General features: G+C 39.1%; 1 long non-coding RNA gene across 1 annotated transcript; it reads right to left on the bottom strand.

Moving 5' to 3' along the window:
• Window positions 1-295: 295 nt before the first annotated feature.
• LOC120718287 lies at window positions 296-8,601 on the bottom strand. The gene is made up of 2 exons (XR_005692440.1): window positions 6,729-8,601; window positions 296-6,183 (listed from the first exon to the last, which is right to left on the bottom strand). It is a non-coding gene; the product is annotated as an uncharacterized LOC120718287 (long non-coding RNA).
• Window positions 8,602-9,012: the final 411 nt, after the last annotated feature.

Here is a 9,012-nt window from a genome sequence, read left to right as displayed (position 1 = left end):
GCTAGGTTTAAGGAAAAAATTCAATGTACAACCTTTTAATTTTATTATAAATTTTATTATAGTAACTGATTTTGGATAATGTTTTCAGATATGTTTATTTAGAAATGTTTCCTTTAGGCAGGCATTTACATTGACATCTACATGTTTCTATGAAAAATGCAAGCCAGTAAAGACAGGGATTAAAAAAAAGAGGGGTATATACATACATAACTCAGGCTACCTTCCCCTTAGCCCTCAGATGCAGACCCCGGATACTGATTTTGGATAATAAATGTAATGAAAACAACTTCAGACAATCAGTACGATTATTTTATATGTATCACTGTGTAAATTACTGTACATTAAAACTCATCAGACTCAACTGGCAGTATCAATATTCTTGGCAGTATTCTTCTCTTTGAGTCTATAGTACAGATCTATTCTATACAAACTTTCCTTATATCTTTGCAAACATATTTTAAAGAACCTGAAAAAAATTATAGCTTAGAAGGCAAACATGGGAAACAGAGCTTCGAGTTCTTCTTTTTTATGTATAGGCCTTGTATCTTTTGTTACTTTGTGGTTAGTTGCGATATTATCAAGAATTTCTTTTTCAGTTTACCCATCTGCTAACCTAATGTTGCATAGTTCTTCCACTAAGTTGCAAAATGCAAAATTTTGAAACCTAATATATCATTTGGTAGCCTGTTCATGTAAAACTTTTACTGTGATCTTTCTGACAGTATTAATATCAACGTAATACAAATTCCCTAATGTGACACTGGATATTAAATACTTGTGGATTTACATATTCTGTCAAAGAAATTGTTTTACAAATCTGAAGTCATACTGGAAATTAGATGGCTAACATTTGCTCATTGAAATGCGTTCTTTAAGCTATACATTTTGTCATTGAATTATATTGCAGCTCATTTAAATTTAACTTGTCAAGTGAAAATATGCCTGTTTTTTATTCTGTAAATCTGTTATTACTATATCAGATATATACAATGCAGGTTACAATACAATACAGGTCCCAAAGTTAAGATCATTTGTGGAGCTATAATAGTCTTTTTGCCACAAGATGGCATCAGAGTGGCTCCTTCAAGCACTTATTGTACCTCTCAAGGAAGGTAATAGGCTGTATAGTTATCACCTGAATAGGATTGAGTCCATCCCACAAACTATACAACCTACTACCTCACCTTGCTAGGCTCAACTTCAAACCCAAATGAAAATCCTTAATAACAAGGCTTTGGTCAGTATACACCAATTAGAAAGGGTAGACAGGTTCTACTGTTCGATTACATAATTAAATGACAGTCTTTCTTTGGACTGCAGTTGTCTTTAAACAGGTGTGGGTAGATTATTTGTACTTTCATAAGTGATGCGTTCCTTTATCCAGGGAGCTTCTCGTGCATATAGGATTTGGCATCTCCGCAGATTAACCTGTTTCCTTAGGAAAGACAGTAGATTGTATAGTTATCTCAAAAGGAGGACGTAAACCCCACAACTATTCAATCTACTACCTCAACCTTAAGGACAGATAGTTTTTCACGTAGCAGTAGAAAATGTGTCAGTCAAACTGTGAGACAAAGAGAAAAAACACACGTTTTTAGATGTCAGTATTCACCTCGGAAAAACAGTTGCTGAAATATTTTAGTGTCTTTTCTTCATTTTTCGACTGACCACTATCGACCACATCGATTAAATACACTGATACCATAGAATGATGTAGTATGGTAGCAGATTTACCAAGAATTACTTTCTAGCTTCATTTCCACATTCCACTTTAACCTAAGCTCTAAAATCAAGGCCTAGTTCATTATAGAGCTGCTGTGTTTGTGTAACTGATATCCTGTATCTGACTACTGGCTCTTGACATATAAAATATATTTGACAAGTGTTAAAGACTGAAATGTGACAGACACGTTACCCTGTATAATTAACTCATTCACTGCCATTGACGTCTATAGCCGTCAATTGCAGTGAATGAGTCAATGGGTTTAACTCATTCACTGCCAATGGCTGGCAGTGAATGAGTTAAAGTTAATAAAAAAAAAAAATAGCACATAAAGTAAGACAAAAGTTTCTAATAATTTGTCCATAATTCAAGACAACTAGAAAAACAAAGTTCTTTATAATCATGTCTTTTTTTTATAGTTTGCTTCCCTCCATCTCTACAACCAGAAAGTAATGCATAGCGAAGGAAGAAAAATGGCTGTACCTCAGCCATTTTAGGGAGCTGTTTGGCACCCATCCTCAACATCTGTGGAGCGACTGTCTCCTCCTTGCAATTCTTGAAAACATAGACCTCTCCAAACAATGTTGGGGAATGTACAAAGAGCAATGTAAATTGGTTGTTCTTGGGTGTTTTTGGTGGTGGTTGTTGTGTGTGTGTGGGGGGGGGGGGGGGGGGGGGGGGGTCTTTAATAGAGAAACGGAAGGTTTGACTTCTCAAAATTGCCCTTTTTGCTCAGTGTGACAGCCAATTTAAAGCCACTGAGAAAGAAGTTTCTTTACTGTGCCAGCTGGAGTCTGGGACACAAGCTGGGTGGAGCTGTCCAAGTCCAGACAGAACCATGCTTTGGTCGAAACAGCTCAGCCCAGGCAGTGTTGTGGTAGATGACCAGACCGTGCAAAGGCTGGAACATTTTGCATAAATTTGCATGTGAACGGTGGTCACTGAAAAGCCGCTTGGCTGCTCATTAACATTCTGAATTCCTCTTTGGCCCAATTAATGTCAACAGTGATTGAAATGTTTTGGCAGTCTGTGTGGCTGTGGTGACAGGGCATGCTCACTGGGGCTTGAGGGAGTGAGTGGCATTAACTGAGATGATGAATTAATCAGATGCTTAATGGTACCAGATTCTTCTAACTGGCTGGCCAATGCAGAGGGGATGGAGAGAAAGCAAGAACAAATTTGTCAAATTTGTGTTGTGACCAACTATCACTATACGATTCACTAATAATTTATAGCTAGGTTTAACATCTGTTTACAGTAATAATATAACTTGCACCATTTCTTCCATTCAGTCAGCATGATAAACTAGCACCCCACCTGCATAATGTAACATGATATGTGACCGTTTAGACTCATATGTTTCTTAGAAGAATTTCGCTTTTTACAACCGGAAGTGACGCTTTGAAATAGTCTTATTCACAAGCTGCAGATCAAGGGAAAATGGCTGCTCTGTTGTTCATCCATAACTTTTATCTGATACTCAGAACAATTAGCATTCCAATCAGTATATCACTGACACGGTTATTCTCTTTTGCCTCGGGTATGTATATATGCCCAGAGAAGCTCATTTCACAGCAGCAAACTTATGACTTCTTAATGAAATCTGTGTTGTCAAATGCTCAGATAGCAAACAACTGAGTATTTAGGCAATAATAATGCATAAAAAATACCCATTTCAAACTGGCGCTGGTCCGTGATGATTTGCGGAATACAGGGCATGAGTGTCGGGGACTGATCTGGGTTCTCCTATGCTGCTCCTTCCAATGTTTTGTGCCAAGAAATGGGCATTGTCTGCCCTCCAAGCTGAATCTCAGTGAGACAAAAGTGGGTGATGTCGTGGATGCAGCATGGCAGAGCCCATAACTGAGGGGGGAGGAGAGTGTTGGCAGCCAAGCAATCAGAGAATGCCATGTCAGACAAGGGTTGTGATGCCACACAGTAAGGTATGGTGCCTGCTGCCAGATGCTCAGTGCATTGCCGGCTATGTGAGCTAGGTGTATACTACTAAAGAAAGGTCCATTGTTCCATAAGCATGCTTTGTCCATATGTTGAACAGGTATTTATTTTTTGTGTGAGTCCATCCTGATCCTGTTTAAACTAAAGTAAAAAGAGTGAATATACATCTTGTGGGCAGTATGTCTTTATATTAAAACATATTTCATGTCAACTGAAAATCAAATAGCTGACTTTTTTCAATTTCTTACAAGAAGTACTTGCTAAAAGGATTTAGCAATTCTTTTAGAAAGAGGATTCAGTGTTATTTACTCGCATTCTGTTAATTTTTAGTAATGGAATTTCACGGCACAGCCAAGAGGTGGAGGGTGTTAGGTTTGGTGGGGTCAGGATCCCATCTCTACATTTTGCAGATCATGTGGGTTTTTTAGGCTTCAGCTTACACTGCCTTGGGATGAGAAATTAGCATGTCCAAGTTTGAAACCATGGTTCTCAGCCAGAAAAGGGCACTATGCATGAGTGGGAATGAGTTTCTGCTCCAGGTGGAGATGTTCAAGTGTCTCTGGGTCTAATCCCACACGCTGGTGTTCGTTCTTGTGGCGACAAGGTAGACCCACTGGAACACCATTAAATATCTGCTTCTGATTCGAACAGGGCTAACTCCCAACAGCATGCTAGAATACCCTTAGACTGGTTTTAGTTGTTGAATCTCTGACCCTTTAACAAATAAAATATGCCCAGATCTGAAGGACATTTGGTGTGGACTTCAGTTGGTCTATAGTTCAGAGTTGCTGTGCTGATTTGCAGTTAATGCAGTAAATTCTGTGTTTAAAATTATTTAACATATGAGCTGTTGCTGTTTGTTATCAGTGGTTACATATCGGCTTCCTCTTTAATACATTCAGCTCGATGGTATCTGAATTGCTGCAGTTTTTTCTTTTTTTTTTTGTTTTCCAATGAAAGTGCAGTGTAAAGATATTTTAAGATACTACTGAAAACTTACTATAATTTTATTTTTGTAATTCTAAACACTTCCACTGAGGAAAATTGTGCATTAACCATGGACTAAACTAAAATAACATTTTACATCACAGCTAAAAGGCTAATGCTGACAACTTGCACTTTTAAAATATTTTCATCTAATGTGAAGTAAAGTGCAAGAGTGGGTTTGTTTATTTCGTGGTATTTTACTACTGCGATGAGGCTCGAAGGCTTCTGTCTGTGGTTCATATTTTGTTACAGGCTGGGAAGTTTTCCTCGGTCTATAACTGCAGGCCATGTTCCTGTCATGCTATACGTACTTCTGAGTTAAGAACAGCTTCACATATGAATCTTTATATACAGTGACATTCTCATGAGACCTGGGTTAAAAAAAAATCTTAGCAAATACTCTTTAATGTCATATTTTTGTCAACATTGGCTCCTTAGTATCAGTACAGCGAGTGTTTGCAAGTGTAAATGATCACATGGCTGTGTTTTTAAAGTAGAGTTTTTACTAGCAATAGTAGGAAACTACTGTTATATGATCTGTCCTCTTTCTGACTTAATATTCAACAGATATTAACAAAATTGCTAATATAGTGATGAACCATCTCTCATGGCTTTTGCTCGTAACTTTGTTGATTTCAAGACTGTGTAAAACGGCTGATGTCTAAAGAGTGAGACGTGCTGTTTATAGCCCAAAATTATTTTTTTCTTTAACAGGAAGAGCTGAAGTGTGTATGTGGCACGACTTGATAAAAAAGCAACACCAAAAGAGAGACTTTGATCCTGGTAACTACAAAGTAACTCCAATTACGGGGAGGAGAGAAGCACAAATAGCAGAGGATATGGCTTTCCAAACAACATGTCATCAAGCAGCAAAGCAAGTTCATTTGAGGAGAACTTGGGGGGGAGGAGGGAATAAGTTCATTTTCTTTCTCGTTCTCTCTCTCTCCCTTTCTGCCCATCCTCCCTGCGTTCCTCCCACTTCTTTTTTTCTTCATTCAGCCTTTCTGTACAGTATGCAATAATAGTGTTGCACACACTCAACACAAACTTAAGAGCTGACTCGACTGTACGCAAACAAAGCAGCACATGCCAAAATGTTTACAAAGTCAATTCGCGTAAGTCTAATTCATGCAAGAGTGTAATTTGTCTAAAAAATGAATTTTCCTGTAGATTTACTAACTTAAACTATTAACGCTGCTTTCAATAGCTTTTAAGATTGAAAACAAACACTCATAAACCAGAGAGGCTTGATGTGAAACATAGTGCTGTAATCCTTAATACAAGCCCCTTCATGTATTGTACAGTGCTTGCAACAGATGGATCTGGTTCATACTGGTTTTCAAACAGGCCTGTCAAACAGCAGTATTCGAGAAAACTACATTAATAATCTAGTTTCACTGTATGATTGAAACCACAGGATGCTTTTTCATTTTCGCAGTAATAGATGTTTAACAGCAGATACAGTGCAGCGGGGGGATTTTTTGATGTTGCAGAATTCGTGCATCTATGCAGCAGTCCTGCAACACAAACACCAAAGTTCTTAGAAAAAAGCACCAACTGCCTTTTTATTACAGAGAATTTCCTGTTTGAAACGTGGGGCTAATAATCACTTCTTTTTTTTTCCAAGGGCAAAGTTTGTTCAAACTACTGCAGTTACAATGTCTTTAGGCTACGACTTGCTGTAAAATATGCCAGAATTTTTATTTCTGCTGCAGGTTTGTGCTTTAAGAGGCAGTAATGTCAGTATTAAAATTTCTTTTTACTTGGTGGCATGTGTTTTTATCAAATAGTGCTACGTAAACAGACTTCTCACATCAGTAAGTTTATACAAAAGCTTTGCTTGCAATGCATTTAGCAGAACAAATAGTATGTGGAACAAAATCCCTTCTCAGTAGCGGTTAAGATTTAGGCTTTGTGTTCGGTGCAAGCGAATTAGACACGTGTACAGTGTGGAAGGTGACAGTAAAGGGAGTGTAAAAGTGCAGACATGAATAAAGGGAGGCTTGAATACAAAGAGGAACATCAAGGCCTAAACAGAAAGATAATCAAAAATGAGAAATACCTGAGGGTTTGTTTTTGTTTTTTTGTCAAGATCAGGATAGCGTTCACCAACAAACAATAAGGCGGTGGTGCAGACGAAAAATAAAGGCGGCTTAGAAAAGAGTCAAGAATACATTTCCACATCCCTCTCTTTTGCTTGCAAGACTAGGGAAAGGCTGAGTAGTGTACCAGCAAGCAACCCCACTCGAACAGGGGCTGGGGCTTGAGAGCAGTTTTTGGGCCATGCCCTCCTCTCTCCCTGCCCACTTTTGCCTTACTGCCAAGAGAGAGAGACAGTAGGAGAAAGGGAGCTCGGCAAACAAATCACATAGTCACTAAATTTTACTTACATGGTTCCACAATATATACAAAATTCATGTAGAATTGAAGTTCCCCACACTAAATGGGAAAAGCCATATGAAGCAAAGATTATGTGTCATCAAATAGACATCTCACTTTACTGTAGGATTTGCAGCTGGGAGGGGATAAGAAATGCAGAGAAAAAGACAGAGATGTAAGCTTGGGCAAAGAAATCAGAAGTGAGTACTTACATGCTGTGTTGTAACAAAGCCAAAAGGTTTGACAGATTTATCTACAGTTGGGAAAGACTTCAGTATTCCTGTAGCATTTCAGAGCAAATGAGTTAAAGGCTTCTCTTGGAGCTGAGCATTAAAGGCTTTTGTCAGCAGTTGGCATCATTCCCAGGTAGTACATGCCTCCCATTTTCATCGTCGCTCAGGACGTCTTTAGTTGTTCTGCACCTGCCTGTGTCTTTATTCAGATTTTGAGCAAAGCAGCAAAGGCAGAGTTCGCCTTTCAGACTTTGGTGTAGTTTTGTTGTAGCTGAGAGTGGAAGGCCCTGTTTACTGTCAACATAGCGAAATAAATGAGTGGCCTCGGGTGTTTACCACAATACAACCTGAAGTAACAAACTGTGTCATCGAGCTATGAAGCAAAAACAAAGGCAACAGTGCAGGCCAATCTGTGAAAATAAACAGATTCAAAATAATGTTGCACACGGAGCTTCACCGAGAAATGAAAATCACTTTGATAATCCCATATTCCGGTCTTGAATAGAGCGTACAGGTTTAATGTTCGAGGGTGTCCCTGCCAAGAATGCCACAGACAATGCATCTTTCCTCAGGCAACATCCAAGACAGCTTCCTGAGTGACGTCACTGAGTCTTCATTTTTCTTTTATTCATTTCTTACACATACTTTGAAGCCTTTCTCTTCCAATGCAGTCTTCGATCCAGAACATTTCTGTTGATAATCTTGAAGACTATATACATTGTCAAAGAAAGAAAGCGTGGCTCTTTGCTTTTTTTTATATCTCGACAGGCTGAGGAAGACGTAGGAGCTGCAAACTCCTTGCACAGATCTTACTCTGTGTCTTTCCCGTTCTGCTCACGAGCTTGTAAAAGTTTCAGCTGCAAAGATTTGGGCCAGCCTCCGCTGGCACCATTTCAAAAGAGCACTGCCTGTTTCAGAAGAACAGCGAGGACAAATCTGTGAGGAGAGCGCTGTCTTTTTGCACTCTCTCCCACCACCCACACTCTCTTGGGGGCTCAGGGCAGTGACCGCTCTCAGGACTTTTACTCTGCTCTCAGGGTAATGTCAGCTCATGCCAGCTCAATCCTTAAGGCAGCAGTACATCTGTTAGAGATCCACGATGGTTTGAATCGCTCAAGCAAGCCTGGTCTCTATCACAGACACCCAGAGAATAGGAAATGCAAGCTACAGCACTCTTTCCTGGATACTTTGTCCTACTTTTCAGATGTGTGTCAAGCTCTCACGAGGCTCAGCACTCCTTGTGTTACAGTTCGCACAAGATCCTGGCTGCTCTGCCTTTTTCTTTTTTCTTTTCTGCTCCGAGTGGCCCCGGGATTCTCGTCTGACCCTCCACGTTGCTGCCTTCTTAAGAATTTATAGCGCTCCTACTGTGCTTTTTATGCAACTTTTACACAGAATGGCATTAAAGAATAATGAACTCAGTGACAGGAAGTGCAAAAAAAATTAGGTTTATGTTTTTACTGATGCAGTAATTTAGCCTGAGTAGTGATTTTCTTATAGTCTAAGAGTAAGCTCTGGGTCTCAAGGGGTTTTAGTTGTTATTCTAATACTTTTTTGAGTAGTGGGCAGTACTGTGCTATAAAATCTAAATAAAGAATAAACTGTTTTTTTGCTTTTTGACCACACCTCGAGTTTGTGTCAAATTTCTAGATTCTGAATCCTTCCCTGCTACATTGCAACATTGTATTACTTTTGCTATCTATACTCAGGAAACACTATGACCCTTCACACAGC

This window comes from Simochromis diagramma, unplaced genomic scaffold, assembly GCF_900408965.1.
Source record: "Simochromis diagramma unplaced genomic scaffold, fSimDia1.1 OVJJ01000320.1, whole genome shotgun sequence".
Lineage (NCBI taxonomy): Eukaryota > Metazoa > Chordata > Actinopteri > Cichliformes > Cichlidae > Simochromis > Simochromis diagramma.
This window is presented reverse-complemented; position numbering and strand designations above follow the sequence as displayed.